A 26,875-nucleotide genomic window follows, 5' to 3' on the forward strand; every position below is an offset into this window, starting at 1 on the left:
GTGATTACTGAAACAACATGAAGGCAAGAATCATTCCCTAATAACACATCTTTCCCTGCTGGTAGAATATTTGTTTTCTGGCTTAGCAATTTGCTCGTTCATCCTTAATCGCATCAGCAGAGATGAGAGAAAAAATAAAATAAACAGAGACTTTTATATCTCGTCAATCAACACCAGGTAGTGAGCATAAAGATCTGCAATTTATTTTTACAAAACAAGTCTAAGTTTTTAGTGAGAAACTTTTCAAACTCTTTTTTGATGTAGACTGGATGCACACACAGTGCGGGACTGAATTGATTGTGCATTGAAAAGCTGGCAGCTCCAGCTCTCTCAGATGCAGAGCATCTCAAATGAATAAAGCTGGTTGGAGTACACTGTGTTCACATTTGCGATTCCTGCTGAAAGCGGTCTGCAATTGTCTTAATCACATGTTCCGTCATGCTTCTGAGGGTGTGTGTGTGTGTATGTGTGTGTGTTTACATGCACATGTGTGTGTGTGTGTGTGTGTGTCTGTGTGTATGCGTGTGTATGTGTGTGTGTGTTTACTTGATCTTTACATCTCACTGTGAAGTGAAACATTCTCTCATTTGTTCAGTTGTCTACACAGTATGCCAAGACACATTGTTTCATGATATTCTTTGTAATTTCAGTAAATAGAGGAAGATGAGAAAGCCTCTATAGATGCTAGCTGTTTGACTGCCGCTGAGAGTTCCCTATAATTGTTTGTCTGCAGGCTCAAGGGTGGAGTAGCGCCCTGAAGGAAGTTTTATTTGACTCTTCTTGTGAGAATTTTCAATCCTTTGTTTGTTGAAGGTCAGTAGGAATGACAGAAGAGAGGAAGAAACAAAGGATGAGGAGAGAGCGAGAGCGAGAGAGAGAGGAGGAAGCAGGAGCTAGTACATAGCTTACGTTTAAGTTATTTATTATTAGCAGCTTTTTCAAGCATGAAAGATTCATAAAGTTTTCATTTTCTTTCGCTTAACAGAAGTCGTAAATGAAGAAGAACGTTATAAAATTTTTACGATGACAAAGTTCTTTGTTTAACACAGTTCAACTTTTCAAAACTCTTGGTTGGTACACATTCACCCACACACACGCGTGCACAAACTCGCACAAACACACACACACACACACACACACACACACACACACACACCGCACACACGCTCATTGCCTGCTAAGAGGAAACCAGACATACTCTCACCTAGGCTGACCTCTCTCATGTCACCTCATTTCTCTGGCAACATCTTCCATCCTCTCTCCCTCTCTTTCTGGACATAATCCATTATCTGACGCCTACAGAAACAATATACCAGGAAGAGCTGATCTCCGCTCGCTGCCTGGGGGCTTCACTCCCCTCCGCTTGCTCTGCAGGGTCAGCAGGGTCAGTCAGAGAAAGCCCCAGCCAGCCGCAGCCAGCCCCATTGCATCGCAGGCAGAAACACTTAAGTCTACAGATCATGTAAATCAGTAGGCCAGCCCGGGCCACCTCTGGCACCCGGCACCCCCATCACAATGGGCCTCCCTCTTTCACATCTTCCCGCTCTTCTCCCTTTTTATTCCTTTTAATTAATGTCATCTAATTCCCTCCCCTACCATTTCTTATTTGTGTCAGCATTAATTTAGAAAATCACAATGCATGCATAATGGCTGCCGCCAGTGGGAACATTTGACCCCTCGGCTGACTGAAAAATTAAAACCCGAAGGAAAAAAGAGCTGGCACCGAGGGAAGAAAGTAGCCCACAGCAGTTTTTGAAGTAGTCCTTGATCAAAGTTTGAGATTGAAGTAGGAGGGCAGTTTAAAGGAGTACTTTTATACTGCTGCGTGAGGTGTTAAGTGTCAGGGGCTGACCATTTAAAGTTGGGGTTCTGGGAGGGTAGGTAGGTACTGTACGGTGCCAGGGCTGCAGGGTAAATGCAAGCCAATGGCAGTGTAAGGGAGAATCTGGCAGTTGAAGTTTAGCTATACACAGTTTCCATTTTAGGGAAATTGCTTTAGCTTTTGGTCTGTGTAAAGGCTATTATTTTTGCCATATATACTTAGATGGTTGAATATACTATGTTGACCTACAGTACATGCAACTGGCAATTGAAGTAAGCCACACGCAGTCCCCATTGGTCTCTATAGGTTTTAATTATTTCAGACAAATAGACTTGCACCATTTTGATGGTTGAATGACTATATCTCTTACTTCAGTATATGGTTTAATGATACCTGTGTGTGTCTGTGTTTAACTGCACCACAGCCACTTTCTACTCCCCATGGTTATTATTATACGAAGGAGATAATGTTGCAGCAAGTCCATTGAATTGCATTACCTTTGTTCCCTGCTGCACTATAATCACTCTGGTGACACTGCTGATGTTTTGTCAGTAATGGAGTGGGAGGAGCCACACAGATTCACCAGCACTTACTCTGATTCACAGTGTAATGCAAGATCTTTCTGAGTCGGCTGAGTAGTACTCCTAATCACTGTCATGCATTTACATTCCTTTTTCTTTTGGTCCAGGGCTCCTCAAGAACTGCAGTTTTCACTGTAGCTCGGTGCTGTGTGTGTGTGTGTGTGTGTGTGTGTGTGTGTGTGTGTGTGTGTGTGTGTGTGTGTGTGTGTGTGTGTGTGTGTGTGTGTGTGTGTGTGTGTGTGTGCGTGTGTGTGTGAATGAGTGATTACTTAAGCCCCTGTGTGTAGGAGTAGCTTAATAGCACTGAGGTACTTCACTACAGCCTCTTCAACAGTGTTAAATCTGCAACATGTAAAAAGTGATGAGATATGTAAAAGTATGTGGACACCCCTTCAAAATGAGTGGATTCGGCTATTTCAGCCACACTTGTTGCTGGTGAATAAAATCAAGCACACAGCCATGCAGTCTCTATAGACTAACATTGGCAGTAGAATGGCTCCTACTGAAGAGCTCAGTGACTTTCAACGTGGCACCGTCATAGAATGCCACCTTTTCCAACAAGTCATTTTGTCAAATTTCTGCCCTGCTAGAGCTGCCCCGCTCAACTGTAAGTGCTGTTATTGTGAAGTGGAAACCAGTGGAGTCTGCTGAAGGGAGGACAGCTCATAATAATGGCTGGAATGTAGCAAATGGAATGGCATCAAATACATGGTTTCCATGTGTTTGATGTATTTGATACTATTCCACTGATTCCACTCCAGCCATTACCACAAGCCCATCCTCCCCAGTTAAGGTGCCACCAACCTCCTGTAATGGAAACATCTAGGAGCAACAACGGCTCAGCTGTGAAGTGGTAGGCCACATAAGCTCACAGAAAAGGGACCGTCGAGTGTTGAAGCATGTAGCGGGTAAAACTCGTCTGTTCCCGGTTGCAAAAGTCACTACGAGCAACGTCAGCACAAGAACTGTTCGTCGAGAACTTCATGAAATGGGTTTCCATGGCCGAGCAACCGCACGCAAGCCTAAGGTCACCATGCGCAAGCCAAGCGTCGGCAGGAGTGGTGTAAAGCTCACCGCCATTGGACTCTGGAGTAGTGGAAACCTGTTCTCTGGAGAGATGAATCACGCTTCACCATCTGGCAGTCCGACAGACTAATCTAGGTTTGGCAGATGCCAGGAGAACGCTACCTACCCGAATGCATACTGCCAACTGTAAAGTTTGGTGGAGGAGGAATCATGGTCTGGGGCTGTTTTTCATGGTTTGGGCTAGGCCGCTTTGTCCCAACGAAGGGAAATCTTAACACTACAGCATACAATAACATTGTAGACAATTCTGTGCTTCCAAATTAGTGGCAATAATTTGGGGAAGGCCCTTTCCTGTTTCAACATGACAATGCCCCTGAGCACAAAGCGAGGTTCATACAGAAATGGTTTGTTAAGATCGGTGTGGAAGAACTTGACTGGCCTGCACAGATCCCTGACGTCAACCCCATCAAACACCTTGGCGATGAATTGGAATGCCGACTGTGAATCAGGCCTAATTTCCCAACATCAGTGCCCGACTTCACAAATGTTATTTTGGCTGAATGGATCAAGTCACCGCAGCAATGTTCCGACAATGTTCCGAAGAGTGGAGGCTGTTACATCAGCAAAGGGGGGGACCAACTCCATATTAATGCCCATGATTTTGGAATGAGATGTTCGACGAGCAGGTGTCCACATACTTTTGGTCATGTAGTGTACTTGAGATATTGACAACACTTCAGATTGTGCTTGCAATTGAAAGTGTGCTTGAAGGTCACCGGGTTCTTTGTGTAGTCTGGTGTAGTGTTGTCACGATACCAGAATTTTTACTTCGATACCGATACCAGGTTTAGTATCACAATACTCGATACCATCACGATACTCCATACCAAAATGATATCATAACACAACAAAGGAAGGAATATTAGCCAAAGTCACAGAATGGCACTTGATCCAGTCAGAAACTCAGCTACTGCTCTGGTCAATCGTTGGGCATCTTTTGAGTTCAACAGCATTACGTGTTCATTTTTTTACATCAACATTTTTCAGAGACAGCCATGTAACGTTATGCATTAATTAATCAATTATACAATCGTACAATCAATTTGAATTTGTTTTTACCAATCTAACTACATAACAACATAATGTTAATATTTTTTGGAAAGGTAAATCTCTATTGATAAACTGAGTAAATCAAGAATATGTAGCATAGGCCTACCCACAATACAGGTGAATGGGGCTTATTTTATTGTACTGATCAACAACATTTGCATAGAAGAAGCTTCTTTTATAAAAATGTGAGCTGTCTTTTTAACCAGGAATGACACCATTCACAAGGCTAGGGGGGTGTACTGGCCCGAATGCATTACACTATTTAGCTCCTTGTGGTCATATGCCAAGCAGTTGCCATACCAAGTAGTGATGCATCCAGTCAAGATACTCTCAACGGTGCTGTAGAACTTTTTGAGGATCTGAGGGCCCATGCCAAATCTTGTAAGCCTCCTGATGGGGAAGATGCATTGTCATGCCATCTTCACAACTGTGTTGGTGTGTGACGCCCATGATAGATCCTTAGTGATGTGGACACCGCTGAACTTGAAGCTCTCGGCCGTTCCACTACAGCCCTGTCGATGTGAATGGGGGCGTTCTCGGCCTTCCGTCTCTTGTAGTCAGCTCCTCTGTCTTGCTGACGTTGAGGGAGAGGTTGTTATCCTGGCACCACACGGCCAGGTCTCTGACCTTCTCTTATAGGTGTACCACAGTCATGTTGTCAGAAAACTTAATGATGGTGTTGGAGTTGTGTGTGGCCACGCAGTCATGGGTGAACAGGAAGTACAGGAGGGGACTAAGCATGCACCCCTGAGGGGCCCACGTGTTGAGGGTCAGCATGGCGGATGTGTTGTTGCCTACCCTCACCACCTGGGGGTGGCCCATCAGGAAGTCCAGGATCCAGTTGCAGAGGGAGGTGTTCAGTCCCAGTGTCCTTAGCTTGGAGGGCACTATGGTGTTGAGTACTGAGCTGTAGTCAATGAACAGAATTCTCACATAGGTGTCCAGGTGGGAGAGGGCAGTGTGGAGTGCAATAGAGATTGAGTCATCTGTGGATATGTTGTGGCGGTATGTAGATTAAAGTGCGTCCAGGGTGTCTGGGATTATGATGTTGATGTGAGCCATGACCAGCCTTTCAAATCATTTCATGGCTACAGATGTGAGTGCTGCGGGGCGCTAGTCATTTAGGAAGGTTACCATGGCGTTCTTGGGCACAGGGACTATGGTGGTCTGCTTGAAACATGTAGGTATTACAGACTGGGTCAGGGAGAGGTTAAACATTTCAAGAAAGACACTTGCCAGCTGGTCAGCGCATGCTCTGAGTATGCGTCCTTGTAATCCATCTGGCCCTGAGGCCTTGTGAATGTTAACCTTTTTAAAGGTTTTCTCACATTGGCTATGAAGAGCGTGATAACACAGTCGTCCAGAACAGCTGGTACTCTCATGCATGTTTCAGTGTTTCTTGCCTCGAAGCGAGCATAGAGGGTATTAGCTCATCTGGTAGGCTCGCGTCACTGGGCAGCTCACTTCTGGGTTTCCCTTTGTAATCCGTGAAAGTTTGCAAGCCCTGACTCACCCGATGTCTAACTGTCTAACTAGGTTGAAGACACAGTAATAATTAAATGTGGAAGCGTTCGAAATGACTAGTGCCATTGCTGGTTTCTGTAGGATTAGCATTGAAAATGTGACCAGCAGTCCAGTAATAAAGTGGCTGTATATTATTTTGAATTGATGTTAGCTTTAGCAAGCTAGCAAGGAAAATTAGCCTACAAAGCTGGAAGCTACCAGTATCTTCTTGTATTGTTAAGTGTTCTAGCCTGTATGGACATTGTTCTGTGAACAGTAATTAACAGTTTCTACATTTCTACATGCTGTGTCGCAATATTCAATTGTGTTAATTAATTAATTAATTAAAATTAAAACTTCTTCAGGCTAGGGTCTATTTTTCTCCACTTCCTGTCTGACTGACATGCCCAAAGTAAACTGCCTGTTACTCAGGCCCAGAAGCCAGGATATGCATATATGTCACGTCCTGACCAGTATAAGGGGTTATTTGTTATCGTAGTTTGGTCAGGGTGTGGCAGGGGTGTGTTTGGTTTGTGTTGTTGGAATTTTGGGGTTAGTTGTATGGTCCTTATTTTTATATTTCTACGTTCCCTTCTAGGTGTTGTATTTCTTTGTTTTGGCCTGGTATGGCTCTCAATCAGGGACAGCTGTACATCGTTGTCACTGATTGGGAGTCATACTTAGGTAGCCCTTTTTTCCACTGTGTTTGTGGGAAGTTGTTTTTGCACTGCTGTGTGTAGCCTGCAAGACTGTTTAGCTGTCGTGCGTTTTTTCTTGTTTTGTGTTCTCTTGAATAAAGTTTAAGATGTTCACGAGACCCGCTGCGCCTTGGTCCATTACCTTTGACGACGGCCGTTACAATATAATTGGTACCATTGGATAGAAAACACTTTGAAGTTTGTAGAAATATTAAAATAATGTATGAGACTATAACACAATTGATATGGTAGGAGACAATCCCAAGAAAAAACAACTAGAATTTTTTTGGGGTTGAGAGCTCATGCTCTTCCAATGGAACGTATAGGGTCATATCCAAATCCAGCTCCCAGATTGCAATTCCTATGGCTTCCACTAGATGTCAACAGTCTTTGTTAAAGGTTTCAGGCTTGTTTCTTCCCAAATGAGGAAGAATTTGGAGTTTTAGTACTGGGAGTCAGTGTTGGAAATCAGTCTGTGCGCGTGTGATGAAGAGGACGTGCACCTGCTTATTTTGCTTTTGTATTGAACATACTTCTTTCCGTATTAAGTATTATAGTTTAATTACATTTTAGGGTACCTGAGGATTAAATAGAAATGTATTTTGACTTGTTTTAACAAAGTTTAGCGGTAGCTTTTTGGATTTCTTACTCTGCATGTTGAACGAGTGGATTACTCAAATCGATGGCGTCAACTAAACAGACTTTTTCGGATATGAAGAAGGAATTTATCTAACAAAACAACAATGCATGTTGTAGCTGGGACCCTTTGGATTGCAAATAACATTTTCAAAAAGTAAGTGAATATTTAATCGCTATTTGTGATTTTATGAAGCCTGTGCTTGTATAAAAATATTTTGATCTGGGGCACCGTCCTCAAACAATCGCATGGCATGCTTTCGCTGTAAAGCCTATTGTACATTGGACAATGCAGTTAGATGAACAATACTTTAAGCTTTTAACCGATATAAGACACTGTATATACCTAAATGTTTAATATCTGTAATTTGTATGATTATTTATTTGAATTGCGGGCCCTCCAATTTCCCCGGAAATTGTCGACAGGTGTCCCGCTGGCACCTAGCCCTAAGAACTTCTGTGCCGCATGAGTGAGGACTGGGGAGCTAACACGATGCAGCTCAGACTCCCAGTGCAGGCTAGCAATGAGTAAGTGGAGTAGGCACGGTGCAGCTGCACTCATAGACAGGCTTAGTCTGTCAGGTACATTTGACAGAAATACCAAAAGTAACACAAATTAAATTACCGAACCGCTTTTCATGTTCTAGTATCGAAAAAGGACCGAAGCTTTGGCATAGCGCATAATACTAGTCTGGTGTGCAGTTATACTTTTTTGTTCCCACTTCTGTTGAAAGGGTTTGAATTGAATATGCTGAGCAGGTCAGTAGAAGTGACACTGATGGTGACACTGATCTTCCAGGCATCTGTATGGTGTGGCCATTCACAGTTGACCAAGAGGATGTGTACAGCCGGCTGTCCCAGAGGTTCCTTGGGTCTCCCAGTGTAGAGATGTGTGAGTGTGATCACCGTGCCTGGAGAGCCCGGAGAGGAGCGACACTAAGGAGGCCTGACAGACTTGTCCTCCGTCAGCAGATGGAGTGCATCTATAATTCAGTCTGGAGGCAGTTTCATGCTGTTTCTCTTCGTTTCTCATCACTGTTTCCCATAGCCATGGGAAGTAGGGAGTGCTGGAGGTGCTGCAGCATCCCCTGATAAATTGAAATAATTTTGGCAAAATTATATAACACATTTTTTTTCAACAATTATATTACTCTTGTCTGAAAAAAAAACATTTGAAATGTTACGCTAGCGACCATAATTTAGCCACAGAGTATCAATAGCTTCTAAAAAATAGCTGTGGATTAAGTTTAAGTCGGGAAGGCCGCAATTTTGGCATCACGTGTACCAATATACAGTGCTTTTCAGACCCCTTGACTTTTTCCACATTTTGTTACGTTACAGCATTATTCTAAACCTGTTTAAGTACGTTGGTTTCCTCATCAATCTACACACAATACCCCATAATGACAAAGTGAAAAAAGTTGTTTGACAATTTTGCAAATGTAAAAAAAAAAAAAAAAGATTTACATTAAAATTCAGACCCTTTGCTATGAGACTCGAAATTGAGCTCAGGTGCATCCTGTTTCCATTGATCACCCTTGAGATGTTTGTACAACTTGATTGGAGTCCACCTGTGGTAAATTCAATTGATTGGACATGATTTGGAAAGGCACACACCTGACTATATAAGGTCCCACAGTTGACAGTGGATGTCAGAGAAAAAAACAGGCCATGAGGTCGAAGGAATTCTCCGTAGAGCTCCAATACAGGTTTGTGTCGTGGCACAGATCGGGGGAAGGGTTCCAAAACATTTCTACAGCATTGAAGGTCCCCAAGAACACTGTGACCTTCATCATTTTTAAATGGAAGACGTTTGGAACCATCTAGAGCTGGCAGCCCTGCCAAACTGAGTAATCAGGGGAGAAGGGCCTTGGTCAGGTAGGGGACCAAGAACCCGATGGTCACTTTGACAGACCTCCAAAGATCCGTCTGTTTCAGAAGAACAACCATCTCAGCAGAACTTCACCAATCAGGCCTTTATTGTAGAGTGGCCAGACGGAAGCCACTCCTCAGTAAAAGGCACATGACAGCCCACTTGCAGTTTGCCAAAAGGCAACTAAAGGACTCTCAGACCATGAGAAACAAGACTCTCTGGTCTGATGAAACCAAGATTGAACTCTTTGGCCTGAATGCCAAGTGTCACGTATTGAGGAAACCTGGCACCATCCCTACGGTGAAGCATGGTGGTGGCAGCATCATGCTGTGGGGATGTTTTTCAGCGGCAGGGACTGGGAGACTGGTCAGGATCACGGGAAAGATGAACAGAGCAAAGTACATTTGCAAACATTTCTAGAAACCTGTTTTTGCTTCGTTATTATGGGGTAATGCATGTAGATTGATGAGGGGAAAAAAACTATTTTAAACATTTTAGAATAAGGCTCTAACGTAACAAAATGTGCAAAAAGTCAAGAAGTCTGAATACTTTCCGAATGCGCTGCAGAACAGCTTGTTGCATTGTGGCCGTAGACATATAATCCATAGAAGGGTTTTGGAATCTCTAACCCTGGCAATTTGACTATTAAACTCATGGGTGTACTAGCAATGACTGGCTTAAATGGGAACTATCATCTAAGGTTGGGTGGCCGTCAGTTTTGACCTCATCCCGTCAGTAGAGGATGCCTGGTTATTTTTTTTAAATGCCTTCCTCTCCATCTTAAATAAGCATGCCCCTTTCAAGAAATTTAGAACAAGGAACAGATATAGCCCTTGGTTCTCCCCAGACCTGACTGCCCTTAACCAATACAAAAATATCCTGTGGCGTTCTGCATTAGCATCGAACTGCCCCCGCGATATGCAACTTTTTAGGGAAGTTAGAAACCAATACACACAGGCAGTTAGAAACGCCAAGGCTAGCTTTTTCAAACAGAAATTCGCTTCGTGCAACTCCAACTCTAAAAAGTTCTGGGACATTGTAAAGTCCATGGAGAATAAGAACACCTCCTCCCAACTGCCCACTGCACTGAGGATAGGAAACTCTGTCACCACCGATAAGCCCACTATAATTGAGAATTTCAACAAGCATTTTTCTACGGCTGGCCATGCTTTCCACCTAACTACCCCTACTGCATTCAACAGCACTGCACCCCCCACAGCTACTCGCCCAAGCCTCCCCCATTTCTCCTTCTCCCAAATCCATTCAGCTGATGTTCTGAAAGAGCTGCAAAATCTGGACCCCTACAAATCAGCCGGGCTTGACAATCTGGACCCTTTCTTTCTAAAATTATCTGCCGAAATTATTGCAACCCCTATTACTAGCCTGTTCAACCTCTCTTTCGTGTCGTCTGAGATTCCCATAGATTGGAAAGCAGCTGCTGTCATCCCCCTCTTCAAAGGAGGTGACACTCTTGACCCAAATTGCTACAGACCTATATCCATCCTACCCTGCCTTTCTAAGGTCTTCGAAAGCCAAGTTAACAAACAGATTACCGACCATTTCGAATCCCACCGCACCCTCTCCGCTATGCAATCTGGTTTCAGAGCTGGTCATGGGTGCACCTCAGCCACGCTCAAGGTCCTAAACGACATCGTAACCGCCATCGATAAGAAACAATACTGTGCTGCCGTATTCATTGACCTGGCAAAAGCTTTTGACTCTGTTAATCACCACATCCTCATCGGCAGACTCAGTAGCCTTGGTTTCTCAAACGATTGCGTCGCCTGGTTCACCAACTACTTCTCTGACAGAGTTCAGTGTGTCAAATCGGAGGGCCTACTGTCTGGACCTCTGGCAGTCTCTATGGGGGTACCACAGGGTTCAATTCTTGGGCCAACTCTTTTCTCTGTATACATAAATGATGTCGCTCTTGCTGCTGGTGAATCTCTGATCCACCTCTACGCAGACGACACCATTCTGTACACTTCTGGCCCTTCTTTGGACACTGTGTTAACAACCCTCCAGACGAGCTTCAATGCCATTCAACTAACCTTCCGTGGTCTCCAACTGCTCCTAAACACAAGTAAAACTAAATGCATGCTCTTCAACCGATCGCTGCCTGCACCTGCCCGCCTGTCCAGCATCACTTCTCTGGACGGTTCTAACTTAGAATTTGTGGACAACTACAAATACCTAGGTGTCTGGTTAGACTGTAAACTCTCCTTCCAGACTCACATCAATCATCTCCAATCCAAAGTGAAATCTCGAATTGGCTTCCTATTTCGCAACAAAGCATCCTTCACTCATGCTGCCAAACATACCCTCGTAAAACTGACCATCCTACCAATCCTCGACTTCGGCGATGTCATTTACAAAATAGCTTCCAATACCCTACTCAACAAGCTGGATGCAGTCTATCACAGTGCCATCCGTTTTGTCACCAAAGCCCCATATACTACCCACCACTGCGACCTGTACGCTCTCATTGGCTGGCCTTCGCTTCATAATCGTCGCCAAACACATTGGCTCCAGGTCATCTACAAGACCCTGCTAGGTAAAGTCCCCCCTTATCTCCGCTCACTGGTCACCATAGCAGCACCCACCTGTAGCACGCGCTCCAGCAGGTATATCTCTCTGGTCACCCCTAAAGCCAACTCCTCCTTTGGTCGTCTCTCCTTCCAGTTCTCTGCTGCCAATGACTGGAACGAACTACAAAAATCTCTGAAACTGGAAACACTTATCTCCCTCACTAGCTTTAAGCACCAGCTGTCAGAGCAGCTCACAGATCACTGCACCTGTACATAGCCCATCTATAATTTAGCCCAAACTACTACCTCTTCCCCTACTGTATTTATTTATTTAATTTATTTTGCTCCTTTGCACCATATTATTTATATTTTATCTCTGAACTTTCTTCAAACTACAAATCTACCATTCCAGTGTTTTTCTTGCTATACTTTATTTACTTTGCCACCATGGCATTTTTTGCCTTTACCTCCCTTATCTCACATCATTTGCTCACATTGTATATAATCTTATTTTTTTTGTATTTTGTTTTTTTCTACTGCATCATTGATTGTATGTTGTTTTACTCCATGTGTAACTCTGTGTTTTTGTATGTTGTCGAACTGCTTTGCTTTATCTTGGCCAGGTCGCAATTGTAAATGAGAACTTGTTCTCAACTTGCCTACCTGGTTAAATAAAGGTGAAATAAATAAAATAAAAAATAAATAAAAAGTTACCTTTTGCTAATTTTTAAATGCAAACACAACAAAAAGTGTACAGTTTGGAAAGCAATTGCGTATTGTTGAAAATACTAATCTATCTGTAGAAAAAAATTCAAGAACTTTTGAGCGATTCTGAGCGAAGAGCAATGCTTTTCAAAGTAGCTTATCTTGAGATAGGCTATTGGCACGAGGACATCGGCCATCACCGGTGAGTAGCCTAGGCTTCATCTTCATCATTGGGGGAGTCAGTGCCACTGGAAAGTTTATTTAGTAGCCTACTGTAGCCTATACATTGTATAATATGTATATTTCTTCATTGGCCTGGGCTATTGTTGGCATTCAAGACCAGATCATTATTATTGCTCTCAGTTTCCCGTTATCAGAGTAGCCACTCATTTCGGTCATTTGTGTGGTATTATCGTGTAAATGGCGTAGAATTGCATGAAATGCGTTTATAAAAGGCCCAAAAAATCCAGATCCTGATAATAAAAATGGTCCTTTTGTGTGGAAATCTTAAAAACACTTCTGCTCAATTGTATGCCACTACACAAATGTGATTATATATGCATGCATAGCTTTATTAACTTTTACCATACTTACAGGAGCAATTAGGGTTAAGTGCCTTGCTCAAGGGCACATTGACAGATTTTTCACCTTGTCAGCTCAAGGATTTGAACCAGCAACCTTTCAGTTACTGGCCTAACGCTCTTAACCACTAGGCTAGCCTTTGCTGGACCCCAGCTAGTTTTGTAGGAATCATCTTGATCTTGCAAGCTTCCATTAAGTTTTGCTACATGGGTCCAGTCTGCATTCAAACCGCATTCAACCAGTCTGCATTCAAACCGTCACCACATTCAAACCATTTGAGCCCCTCCCTACAGCCACAGTATGGCCGGACCAATCAGCGTCCTCTGATAATCTGTGGGGGTGGTTTAGTTGATTACGACAACGAGAAGCGACTATACTGGGCGCAGAAGTCAAAAATCATAACAATGGCTTCTCTTGAGGAGGTTGGTGTTGATGCTGCCAGAGCAGCAGTGATATCAGAACTGGAAGTTCATTGAAAGAACAGCAAATAACTACATTGAAGTATTTTCTTGGGGGAGAAGATCTTTTGACTCTTCTCCTGACTGGGTTCGCCAAGTGCTTGGTTTACCAGCTTGTTTCGCTGCTAGTCACAAAAATGGGACTGATCGAGAACAAAATTCTCGTTAATGTGTCACTGTTCATTACCCTCCATGGACCAGATCAGAGAGGCTGCAAAGCTGGGGATCACTGCTATGCAGCTTGGTGTTAATAATGATTCCAACATTCTCCATGGATGTTGGCAGGATTTGTTTTGGTAGCCCAGAGTCTTGGTTGCTGAACGTCAAGTGGAGGAATACGTTGGCATCAACAGTGTATTGAGAAAACCCCATGGGGATTGTTGTGGATGAGGTTCATGTCAGAAACAAATTGTAAATACACTGAGTATACCAAACACTAGGAACACCTTCCTAATATTGAGCCCCCCCACACACACTCCCCCCACACACTTTTGCCCTCAGAACGGCCTCAATTCGTCGGGGCATGGACTCCAAAAGGTGTCTAATGCGTTCCACAGGGATGCTGGCCCATGTTGACTCCAATGCTTCCCACAGTTGTGTCAAGTTGGCTGGATGTTCTCTGGGTGGTGGGCCATTCTTGATAAACACAGGAAACTGTTGAGCGTGAAAAACCCAACAGCGTTGCAGTTCTTGACACAAACCGGTGCTCCTGGCACATACTACCATACCCTGTTCAAAGGCATTTAAACATTTTGACTTGCCCATTTACCCTCTGAATGGCACACAAAAACAATCCATGTACCATGTACCTGCCTCTTCCTCTTCATCTACGCTGATTGATGTGGATTTACATACTACCATACCCTGTTCAAAGGCATTTAAACATTTTGACTTGCCCATTTACCTTCTGAATGGCACACAAAAACAATCCATGTACCATGTACCTGCCTCTTCCTCTTCATCTACGCTGATTGATGTGGATTTAACAAATTACATCAATAAGGGATCATAGCCTTCACCTGGATTCACCTGGTCAGGCTATGTCATGGAAAGAGCAGATGCTCTTAATGTTTTGTACATTCAGTGTATATACAGTATAGCACTGCACATTTTACACACACACTCAAACCAACAAGAGACAAATAAGAAGAGAAGAGAAATATTTCAAGCTCACTGATCTGTCATTGAGCTTGACATAATATGATCAGCACTGCAGACTGTCCACTGTCCCCAATGATTCTGGTCACTGAATATTAGCTGTCTTTATACTAACTACTATTATCTATCCTTGTCCCAGCAGGCGATTCTGCCCTTCATCAGCCCAAGACCCAGCCAGCTCAGACAAAGAAATGTCTGGTCTGCTAACTAGTGATGTCATCTCAGACATTCTGATTCACATTGTGATGGATGGGTCCTTTCTACTTTACTTCAGCGGAGTCAGGCTTATTAAGTCATTAATATGATTCTGTTACAATTGGATACATTTTATAACCCAGAAATGTATTTTGGAATGTTGCCCAGTTCCATAATGTGTCATAATGACTCCTGGCCTGAGTCTCTGGGTCTGATGATGGTTTCAGGTCAGGATGGACACAGCTCTAGACTGAGGATATGGTGTAGTCAGTGAACATGGTCAATATTCACTCCACACAGGCATCATCATCCTCATCAGAAAAATCATTAAAGATCTGACTCATGCTTGAACCTCAAGACAATGAAAAATACAATAATCAATAAGTACATATTACTGAACACTTGTCTGTTTTGTTATTCGGGATTGACATGGCAGGTGTCCTTAATGTTTTATTTACTCAGTGTATGACTAGATAATTTGATATTAGATGAGTCTGTGCTATCTTGAACATTAATTGGACTCCTAGCTAACTAGCTAACTAGTAGTGCATAAGTACATTTGACATGCTTGATGTTCAACATGTCTGAGATCTCATTTTGATTATAGAATAGAATGAGATGACACCTTTACAATTGGTTTACCATGTAATTAATTATATAGTTGTTTTATGTGGTTGAAATATCATAGCTCTGTTGTAATGTCTATTGCAAGAACAAATATGTATATATCATTGTTGTTATTACACTTTTTCCAATTGGTCTCAACAGAAGTCTCAAACTGTTTCATTCCTGACCACGTCAGCAGCGGTTCACCTGAAGTGAAGAGGAGCTGGCATAATGCCTCTGTGTCACAAATCAGGGACAGATTCTTCATGTTTGGTGATATCACTGACATTGCAACTGGAGTCAGAAATATGTCCAGGGGCCAACCTCTACAGAGGAAGCATCTCCCATGTCGTGTGCCGGGTTGCAGAAATGTTTACACATACAGCAAAGCAAGGCAGAACCATAAGAAAAAACATTATGACTTGATAATAGATTGAGTGCCAAATGCAACCTGAGGTGTAATCATTATGCCATTTCTGTTGCAACACTTTCCAAATGGAAAACGCAAAACTTTCTAAATGGACAAATTAAAATTCATGTTTCGTTCTGTTTGCTCTATTTGATTCTGTTTGGGTCTTAAACTGTTTCCCTAATGAATACACTCTGGTCTCGTGAGGGGTACCACAAAAAATAACATACTGATGCAAAACTCAGCTTTGGCTTCTTCCTGTCCAACATGCAGGATGCAGTAAAAGAAGGAGATGGTGAGATGTTGTTGAAGTTATAGATTGTAGCTCTGTTGTTCTACAAGGCCTATGGTCATAGCCAATATGCCTATGTTACCATTCTACTGACCTTGCAAGTAATTTCCACTCTTTCCCCTCGGCTGGCACACAGTCTTAGCTGGAACAGGTTCTGGAACACCTCAACAACTTCTTGAAGTCATTTCTGAAGGGCCTGGGTCCAAACATGACTGAGCAAGCAGCCGACAGGATCAGCAAGTCCATTGGTGTCCTCAAGGATTGATGGAAACCACAGAGGCTGAGTTAGAGACATCAAAGTCAAGTGGAATAAATCATACTGCTCGCCAGAACATGGACATTCTCGCCCTTGTGGAGGTTGTCATGGAGGCAGAGCTGTGCAAAACCCAACCAGACATTAAAAACCCCTATTGTGTATTCCTGCGCCTGTCTCCAAAATCCTTTATACCAGCGTGCCAGAATAACCGACCTGCAAAATGGACACAGCAAGATGCAAGGGGTTCCTTCTACAATGCGACCTGTACCACACTCACTACGCTGGGCTGTTTCCGGAAGAGACAAGGTTTCCACCGTCATCTCTGCACTGACCGGACGGGCTCTGGACTGGGGTTCCACAGTCTGGGAGTCAGGTTGAGTCCTACGAGCGCTTCCCCCTCCTCGTCCGCTCGGTGTTTGATCATCCTGTGGAGGGCCGAGAGGAAGGTGAGCGTCTACTCCGACTACACCAGGGATCTAGGACCGCCTCTGAGCTCGCCCTGGAGTTCCGGATCATCGTGGCCTCCACCGGATGGAACGAGTTGGCTCTGGTCACGGTTTTCCGTAGCGGACTGTGGGAGGAGGTACAGCTGTCATTCAACCAGCTCATCAGTTTGGCGCTCCGGTTGAATAACCTCCTGCGGTCCCGAAGATGACCGGCGCGGAATTCGGAGCCCATGGCTACCCCTGCTCCATGGCCAGAGCCGATGGAGGTGGGCTCGGAACGTTTGCCCAAGGCAAAGCATAGGAAAAGGAGGAATCTGGGCCTCTGCTTCTACTGTTGATAAAGGGGTCATTTCTCCCCAACCTGCTCTCTATCCATTAGGAGGCGAGGAAGTGACATGCCAGGGAATTCCCCTGCACAAACCCAGGTAGAAGGCAAGGTCTCCTCTCCTTGTCTGTCAAATCAACCAGTGTGTTTTCCAGTTAATTTCCCTGAGTACCCTAGCCCTTCACTCCCGTTAGCTCTGATTGATTCCGGAGCTGCCGGGAATCTCTTAGATAGCGCACTGGCCACTGCATTACGCATTCCTTTGGTTCCCTTACAGTCACCCATTCCAGTTCGAGCCCTGGATAATCGTCCAATAGGGGCAGGGCTCGTACATCAATTACTGTTCCTGTTTCTTTGTTGACCCATGACACTCATCCAGAACAGATCACCTTCTTGATTATAGACAGCCCCATGCACCCCATTGTTTTAGGTGTCCCCTAGTTGAGTTTGCATAACCCAGTTATTTCCTGGTCCGAGAGGAGACTGCTTCGTTGGTTGCAGGAGTGTCAGGGGAGGTGCCCCGCAGTGTCTGTGAACACCACTACAGTGGAAAGTCTGGACTGTGCTCCTCAAGTTGATTTACTGGAGGAGTACCAGGATTTGCACTGGGTTTTCTCAAAGACCCAGGCTAAACGCCTGCCTCCCCATCGCCCCTGGGACTGTGCCATTAACCTGTTGTCTGACCCAGCTCTCCCAGGAGGACATGTCTATCCCCTCTCCTATGCGGAGACTGAGGCCATGGAGACCTATGTACAGGAGATTCTCCAGCAGAGTTTTATCCGCCCCTTTAAGTCACCAGCCTCCTCAAGCTTATTTTTTGTCAAATGGAAAGATGGGGGACTGCGCTCATCCATGCCATCATCGAACAAATGCATGGGGCGCAGTACTTCACGAAGCTTGACTTGAGGAGTGCCTACAATCTGGTGCGCATTCGTGCAGGAGATGAATGGAAGACTGCTTTTTCCACAACCACGGGTCATTACGAGTATCTCGTAATGCCCTTTGGTCTGTCTAATGCTCCTTCAGTCTTTCAGGCCTTTATCAATGAAGTGTTTCGGGACATGCTGGGACGGGGTGTAGTGGAGTATATAAACGACATTTGGTCTATTCTGCTGACAGCGTCTAGCATGTCTTAGTCAGGTCTGTGCTGAGAAGACTGTTGGAACATGATCTATATGTTAAACAGGAGAAATGTTTGTTTTTCCAGCGGTCCGTGTCCTTTTTGGGCTATCTCATATCCATTGAGGGAGTGGAGATGGAGGAGCAACCCGTCAGATCAGTCATGACCCATCCCCAACTCTGTGAAAGCAGTCCAGCAATTCCTGGGGTTCACCAACTATTTCCATCTGGGGCTTCAGCACGGTGGTTGCGCCTCTTACCTCCCTGCTGAGAGGAGGTCCCCAGTGGCTTCGTTGGACGGCGGAGGAGGAGAGGGCGTTCGAGACGCTGAAGCCATGTTTCACCACTGCTCCCGTGTTGGCACATCCCGATCCCTCACTCCTCTTCATCGTCGAGGGGATGCCTCCGAAGTAGGTGTCGGGGTAGTGCTGTCCCAGCGTACCGGAACCCCTCCAAAGCTGTGGTCCTGCGCTTTCTACTCTAAGCAGCTGAGTCCCGCCCAGAGGAAATACAACATAGGGGACCGGGAACTCTTGGCAGTCAAGAAGACTGAAGGCATGGAGGCACTGGCTGGAGGGGTCCAAACACCCTTTCCTAGTGTGGATGGACCACTGCAACCTGGAGTACATCAGGGCAGCGAAGAGGCTAAACCCAAGACAGGCCAGGTGGGCTCTATTCTTCACCAGGTTTCAATTCACGATTTCCTATAGGACAGGTTCAAAGAATTTGAAGGCGGACGCCCTGTCTCACTTCTATGACGCAGAGGAGAGGCAGGGAGAGGAGACCCCCATCAACCCTCTATGCCACATCATCGCGCCAGTGGTATGAGACGTGGACACCGACATGCGGCAGGCCCTGCATACGGAACCCGCACCTGCACAGTGCCTGGAGAACCGGGCCTACATGCCCACAGTTGTGTGGGACCGCCTCCTTTCCTGGGTGCACACGACGCCTGTGTCGGGTCCTCCAGGGATAGGCCGTGCCATCGCCTGCCTAATGGAGAAGAACTGGTGGCCCACCTTGGCTAGGGACTTCTGGGTTTACGTCTCTTCCTGCACCATCTGTGCTCAGTCTAAGACACCCAGACACCTCCCTTATAGAAAGCTCCTTCCCTGCTGGTTCCACAACTACCCTGGTCTCACCTATTGGTGGACTTTGTAACTGACCTTCCCCCCTACCAGGGGAACACCACCATTCTCGTCGTTGTGGACCGGTTTTCCAAAGCTTTTCGCCTCCATCCTCTGCCTGGCTTCCGTCGGCCATGCAAACCACGGAGGCTCTTTTTACGCACATCTTCTGGCACTATGGGATCAGAGGATATTGTGTCAGATCGTGGCCCTCAGTTCACCACACGCGTATGAAAGGTGTTCATGGAACGCCTGGGGGTCACGGTCAGTCTCACCTCCAGGTATCGACCTCAAGCAAATGGGCAGGTGGAGAGGGTCAACCAGGAGGTGGGCAGGTTCCTGCAGTGTTACTGTCAGGATCGGCCGGGGGAGTGGGCGAAGTTTCTACCATGGGCGGAGTATGCGTAGAATTCCCTCCGCCACTAACCTCACTGCTTTCCAGTGTGTGTTGGGATATCAGCCAACCCTGGCACCTTGGCATCTGAGCCAGACCGAAGCTCCTGCGGTGGACGAGTGGTTTCGGTGCTCTGAGATCTGGAACTCTGCGCACACTCGTCTCCAGCACAAGGAACAGGCCGACCGCCACCGCAGTGAGGCGCCTGATTTCTCCCCAGTCAACCAGGTCTGGCTCTCCACCCGGAACCTGCCCCTTTGCCTGCCCTGCTGGAAGCTGAGCCCGCGGTTTGTTAGCTGTTTAATGTCCTGAGGAGGGTTAATGAGGTAACGTATCGTTTACAACTCCCAGTTGATTACCGCATTAACCTGACCTTTCATTTGTCTCTCCTCAGGCCAGTGGTGCCTGGAGCCTCGCTGAGGCTGGACCCAGTGACGCCCTGCCTCCTCCTCTGCACATCGAGGGAGGTCCGGTGTACTCAGTCCGGGAGGTCCTGGATTTGAGGCGTTGGGGAGGGGGCGTCTCCAGTACCTCATCGACTCGGAGGGGTACGGCCCAGAGGAGCGGTGCTGGGTTCCTGTGGTGGATGCATCGCTGACCAGGGATTTTCACTGTCGGCGCCATGACCGACCGGCACCGAGTCCCTGTGGTCGTCCCCGAGGCCGATGTCTTCCAGCTGCTAGTGCAGCGCATCATGGGGGGGCCTTCGCTCTTTTGTTTGGCTACAGCCCAGTGTTTTTGTATACATGCTCGTTTTGGGTGTTTTAAAAACTCCTATTGTGTGTTCCTGCGCCTGTCTCCAAAATCCTTTATACCAGCGTGACAATGTTGTCACTGTAAATATCTGTATTTATTAGTACAACTCTATCTGCTTTTATCCGTATAACTTTCCATGTATCATTGTTCTGTTTTTACTGTAACAGTAAACATCTACATTTAATTTATTCTTCTTGATGAATTCATCGTCCATAATGTTAACAGTTGAAATTGAACATACCACTAACAGATTTGAGAAACAGTTATAACAGTTTTGAGCAGCAGTAATAAAATAACAGTCTCATATCTGAGCAGTCATTCAACTAACTACGACAGAACAAAAAAGTCTGCAGCTAAAATGTTAACCCCCCCCCTCCAAAAAAACAACTAACTAATGTTACTGATGATGTGCAGCATTTCTCATGTTTCACTACGACCCTCCCTCCCTCCCTCCCTCCCTCCCTCCCTCCCTCCCTCCCTCCCTCCCTCCCTCCCTCCCTCCCTCCCTCCCTCCCTCTCTCTGGCCAGCAGTCTTGTACACAGAGGAGACCCACATGGCCCAAAACCTGCCACAGAACTGTGGACGATGCTAACATGTCAGTCTGAAATGAAAACCACAGATGGTACTGTGTACCAGTTATAGAGATCCTATATTTCTACTTCAGTCTGTGGTACAAACAATCAGACAAAACACAGAGAGCAGTAAGATGATTGTACTTTACGAAGACTGTACTTCAAGATACAATATCATACACAATGGCAGAAATGATAGTGGTGGATTTAGGTAAACAGTAACAGTTTAGCGGACTATCGTAACATTAGATTGCACAAACTGCCTTGAGGACACTTGACATGCATGACTGAAAGAGATACGCACCAGAGAATGTAGAACAAATCTAAAAGCTTCTGAAATACTGACCGTCCAAGAAAACAGACTTAGGCAGTAGTCCCATCCCTCCGTCCCTTCGTGGATGTGGCTGCCATAAACACCAAGTGTGAGGGTGTGGACGACAGAGAGAGAAGCAGGGAGGAGTGATATTTTGCCAATGTTAGTTAGGGCATTCTTCCCCTGGAGAGCCCAGCAAGTAATCCTATTTCTATGGTGGAGACTGTGCTGTCTCTCATTGAGGACTGTCACCTCTGGTCCCAGGAGATCCTGGTTTACCCTGTTTCACCCAGGTTAATGTAATATTAATCTCTCCTTCACACTTCCTTACCTCTCTGCCATTCACTGGCTGTGACTGGCCCACTATACACTCACCTCACTAAGGTCAGATACAGCTCCAGTTTAGAGATTCCTCTCACTCGTGCACTTTCTCTCTCTTTCGTTATCTCTCTTTCTCTTTGCAGACTCTCCTTGTTCTAAGGTCCGTAAACTGTAAGGGTCGACGCCGGAGATGAGAAGCAGGTACGGGGAGTCAAACGTTTAATCGGGAACAGACATAAAACACAATAGGACCAACCTCAGCACACGGGTATACAAGGACATAAGGCAATCAATGCAGAAGCAGGGAACAGAGCGGGGAACCAGACAGATATAGGGAAGGTAATGACAGAGGTGATTGAGTCCAGGTGAGTCCAATAATCGCTGATGCACGTGACGGGGGAAGACAGGTGTGCATAATGATGATGGCAGGCGTGCGCAATGCTGGGGAGCCTGGCTCCCTCGAGCGCCAGGGGGGAAGTGCGGAAGCAGGCGTGACAATAACACTATTAAGTGAAACACACCCTCGAACTCACAGGATATATCCCAGATAAGAAACACTTCATTGGGAAAAATAGAAGAAGTCAACATAACCATGTGTTTCCAGTTTTAGATTTAAAAAATGTAGTTAATTTCTATCACCACATGCGAAATGTATATTACACAAATGACAGACATAGATTACCCATTGCATAAAGCATTAAGAACCATGAATCCACTTTGTTTCGTTTTCAATTTTTTTCTGTTTCTATCTCTGTAATTGCTATTGTTCCTTGATTTCCGCAGTCAATTTACCACTCTGTACTGCATATCCCAGGGTGCATTTCTCCTGCCTTAGCTGTCATATGACCATGCTGCAGGAGCAGGCGGCAGGTCATGTGACGTTTAAGCCGTAGCTGTCTGGATGCTGCTGCTAAATTGGAGTTGAATCTCAGAGCACGACACTGCCTCTCTCTCTCTTTCCAGAGGAAGGTAATGTGTGAGAAACCCATCCCTGTTTTTCATGTTGGTTTTCTCTCGTTATCTGAATAGTGCTGTGGTCAGAGACAAAGGGAGTGGAAGGAGAGAGAAAGAGAGGGGAATGAGGAGGAGGCAGGGATGAGAGGGAAGTGAGGAAGCCATTATTAAGGATGCTCTTCTGTTGATTCATCCAGGAAACAGAACCAGGAAGGACTGAGATTTATTGTATTTTGTTAGTATTCTATGTGTCTAGCCTGCGTGTGTGTGTGTGTGTGTGTGTGTGTGTGTGTGTGTGTGTGTGTGTGTGTGTGTGTGTGTGTGTGTGTGTGTGTGTGTGTGTGTGTGTGTGTGTGTGTGTGTGTGTGTCAAAATATAACCTCAGGAGATGGAGTGATACATATAGGAATAGAGAGATAGATAGATGGTGGGATGTACTGTATATGCTGTTTATCTGGCTATCTCTGTCTGTTGTTAAACCACGCTCAGCTGTCTGAATGAGAACACTGAGCCTGCATGTTGCCGGCTTCCTCTTCAGGCAGGCAACCAATCAGCAATGCTTGATGCTCTCTGTTTATCCCTCTCTCAGCCAATTAGTTTGCACATGGTTTCCGACTGCCCAATCAGCTCCTTCCCCTGCTGCTGATGTGCTTTGGGTTGTCGTAGACGTGGCAAGTCATACGTGGATGAGGTTTAAAGGTTTTGTTACGTTCTTATCAAATTATTACACATCAATACACATAATAATACTTTATATTTACTCTGCCACATTACTACATATAATAATACTCTAAATTTACTCTGCCACATTATTACACATAATAAGACTCTATACGGTGCATTCAAAATGTATTCAGACCACTTGACTTTTCCACATTTTATTATGTTGTAAAATTGATTACGCCCCCCCCCACCCCACCCCATTAATCTACACACAATACCACATGATGACAAAGCAAAAACAGGTTTTTAGAATTTTTTTGTAAATTTATTTAAAAAATGTATTACAAATTTTAAATTTACATAAGTATTCAGACCATTTACTCAGTACTTTGTTTAAGCACATTTGGCAGCGATTACAGCCTCAATTATTTTTGGATTAGACGCTACAAGCTTGGCACATCTGTATTTCTTTGTAGCTGTTTACATACCACCACAGTCAGAGGCTGGCACTAAGATAGCATTGTATGAGCTGTATTCCGCCATAAGCAAACAAGAAAACGCTCAACCAGAGGCGGTGCTCCTAGTAGCCGGGGATATTAATGCAAGGAAACTTAAATCAGTTTTACCTAATTTCTATCAACATGTTAAATGTGTAACCAGAGGGAAAATAACTCTGGACCACCTATACTCCACACACAGAGATGCATACAAAGCTCTCCCTCACCCTCCATTTGGCAAATCTGACCATAATTCTATCCTCCTGATTCCTGCTTACAAGCAAAAAGTAAAGCAGGAAGCACCAGTGACTAGAATGATTTAAAAAAGCGGTCAGATGAAGCAGATGCTAAGCTACAGTACTGTTTTGCTGGCATTGAGGAGTACACCACATCTGTCATTGGCTTCATCAATAAGTGCATCGATGACATTGTACCCGTGGTGACCGTACGTACATACCCAAACCAGAAGCCATGGATTACAGGCAGCATCCACACTGAGCTAAAGGCTAGAGCTGCCGCTTTCAAAGAGTGGGACTCTAACCCGGAAACTTATAAGAAATCCCGCTATGCCCTCCGATGAACCATCAAACAGGCAAAGCTTCAATACAGGACTAAGATCAAGTCGTACTACACCGGCTCTGATGCTCGTCGGATGTGGCAGGGCCTGCAAACCATTACAGACTACAAAGGGAAGCACAGCCGAGAGCTGCCCGGTGACACGAGCCTACCGGATGAGATAAACTACTTCTATGCTCGCTTCGAGGTAAATAATACTGAAACATGCATGAGAGCACAAGCTGTACCGGAAGACTGTGTGATCACGCTCTCCGCAGCCAATGTGAGTAAGACCTTTAGACAGGTGGGCATTCACAAAGCCGCAGGGCCAGACGGATTATCAGGACGTGTACTGCGAGCATGCGCTGACCAACTAGCAAGTGTCTTCACTGACATTTTCAACCTCTCCCTGTCCAAGTCTGTAATACCAACATGTTTCAAGCAGACTACCATAGTGCCTGTGCCCAAGAACACTAAGGTAACCTGCTTAAATGACTACCAACCTGTAGCACTCACATCTGTAGCCATGAAGTGCTTTGAAAGGCTGGTCATAGCTCACATCAACACCATTCATCCCAGAAACCCTAGACCCACTCCATTTTGCATACCGCCTCAACAGATCCACAGATGATGCAGTCTCTATTGCACTCCACACTGCCCTTTCTCACCTGGACAAAAGGAACAACTATGTGAGAATGCTATTCATTGACTACAGCTCAGTGTTCAACACCATAGTGCCCTCAAAGCTCATCAATAAGGGGACTAAACACCTCCCTCTGCAACTGGATCCTGGACTTCATGACGGGCCTCCCCCAGGTGGTAAGGGTAGGAAACAACACATCAGCCATGCTGATTCTCAACACGGGCCCATCAGGGGTGCGTGCTCAGCCTCCTCCTGTACTCCCTGTTCACTCATGACCAGGCATGACTCCAACACCATCATTAAATTTGCCAATGATACAACAGTGGTAGGCCTGATCACCGACAACAACGAGACGGCCTATAGGGAGGAGGTCAGAGACCTGGCCGTGTGGTGCCAGGACAACAACCTCTCCCTCAACGTGATTAAGACAAAGAGGATGGTTGTGGACTACAGGAAAAGAGGACCAAGCACGCCCATCATTCTCATCGACGGGGCTGCAGTGGAGCAGGTTGAGATCTTCAAGTTCCTTGGTGTCCACATCACCAACAAACTAACATGGTCCAAGCACACCATGACAGTCGTGAAGAGGGCATGACAAAACCTATTCCCCCTCAGGAGACGGAAAAGATTTGGCATGGGTCCTCAGATCCTCTAAAGGTTCTACAGCTGCACCATCGAGAGCATCTTGACTGGTTGCATCACTGCCTGGTATGGCAACTGCTTAGCCTCTGACCGCAAGGCACTGCAGAGGGTAGTGCAAACGGCCCAGTACATCACTGGGTGCAAGCTTCCTGCCATCCAGGACCTCTATATCAGGCGGTGTCAGAAGGCCCTAAAAATTGTCAAAGACTCCAGCCACCCTAGTCATAGACTGTTCTATCTGCTACCACACGGCAAGCGGTACCGGAGTGCCAAGTCTAGGTCCAAGAGGCTTCTAAACAGCTTCTACCCCCAAGCCATAAGACTCCTGAATATCTAGTCAAATGGCTACCCAGATTTTCACATTGCCCCCCCCTCCACACAACTGACACTCTCTGTTGTCATCTATTCATAGTCACTTTAAACCTCTTACAGCTCCTTAAGGATAGGGGGCAGTATTGACAATTTCGGGGAAAAAAATGTGCCCATATTAAACTGCCTCTTACTCAAACTCAGAAGCTAGGATATGCATATTATTAGTAGATTTGGATAGAAAACACTCTGAAGTTTCTAAAACCGTTTGAATGGTGTCTGTGAGTATAACAGAACTTATATGGCAAGCAAAAACCTGAGAGAAATCCTACCAGGAAGTGGAAATCTGGATGCATGGCCATGCATCTCTTCAAGTCGTTTCCTATTGAATACACAGTGACGTAGTAATAATTGTGCACTTCCTACGGCTTCCACTAGATGTCGACAGTCTTTACAAAGTTGTTTGAAGCGTCTACGATGAACAGAGTCCGAATGAGAAGGAGGGGAAGTTGTTGAGGCAGGGGGTGACAGCACTTCTTGGCACGCGTTCATGAGGATGGATCCTCCCGTTCCAAAACCTTTTTCAAGACACAGGAATCGTCCGGTTGAAATATTACTGAATCTTCACGTTCTGAAGGCCCTAAAGATTGATGTTTTACAACGTTTGACATGTTTGAACGAACGTAAATACAACTGTTTTTTACTTTTCGTTGCGACATCGTCCGCGCGCTTTCTACACTTGGAGTAGCTTACTGGACGCACAAACAACAAGGAGTTATTTGGACATAAATTATGGACTT

General features: G+C 45.3%; 1 protein-coding gene across 2 annotated transcripts in view; it reads left to right on the forward strand.

The window, feature by feature from the left end:
- Positions 1–22,692: 22,692 nt before the first annotated feature.
- Positions 22,693–26,875, forward strand: part of LOC106579417 (t-SNARE domain-containing protein 1) — a 125,592-nt gene continuing 121,409 nt past the window's right edge. The window contains exon 1 of one of the 2 annotated variants that reach the window (XR_006760537.1): positions 22,693–22,781. The gene's annotated coding sequence lies outside the window, so the exon portion shown is untranslated. The remainder of the gene's footprint in view (positions 22,782–26,875) is intronic. The other variant, XM_045701587.1, reaches the window with a different exon arrangement.

Source organism: Salmo salar, chromosome ssa02 (assembly GCF_905237065.1).
Source record: "Salmo salar chromosome ssa02, Ssal_v3.1, whole genome shotgun sequence".
Classification (NCBI taxonomy): domain Eukaryota; kingdom Metazoa; phylum Chordata; class Actinopteri; order Salmoniformes; family Salmonidae; genus Salmo; species Salmo salar.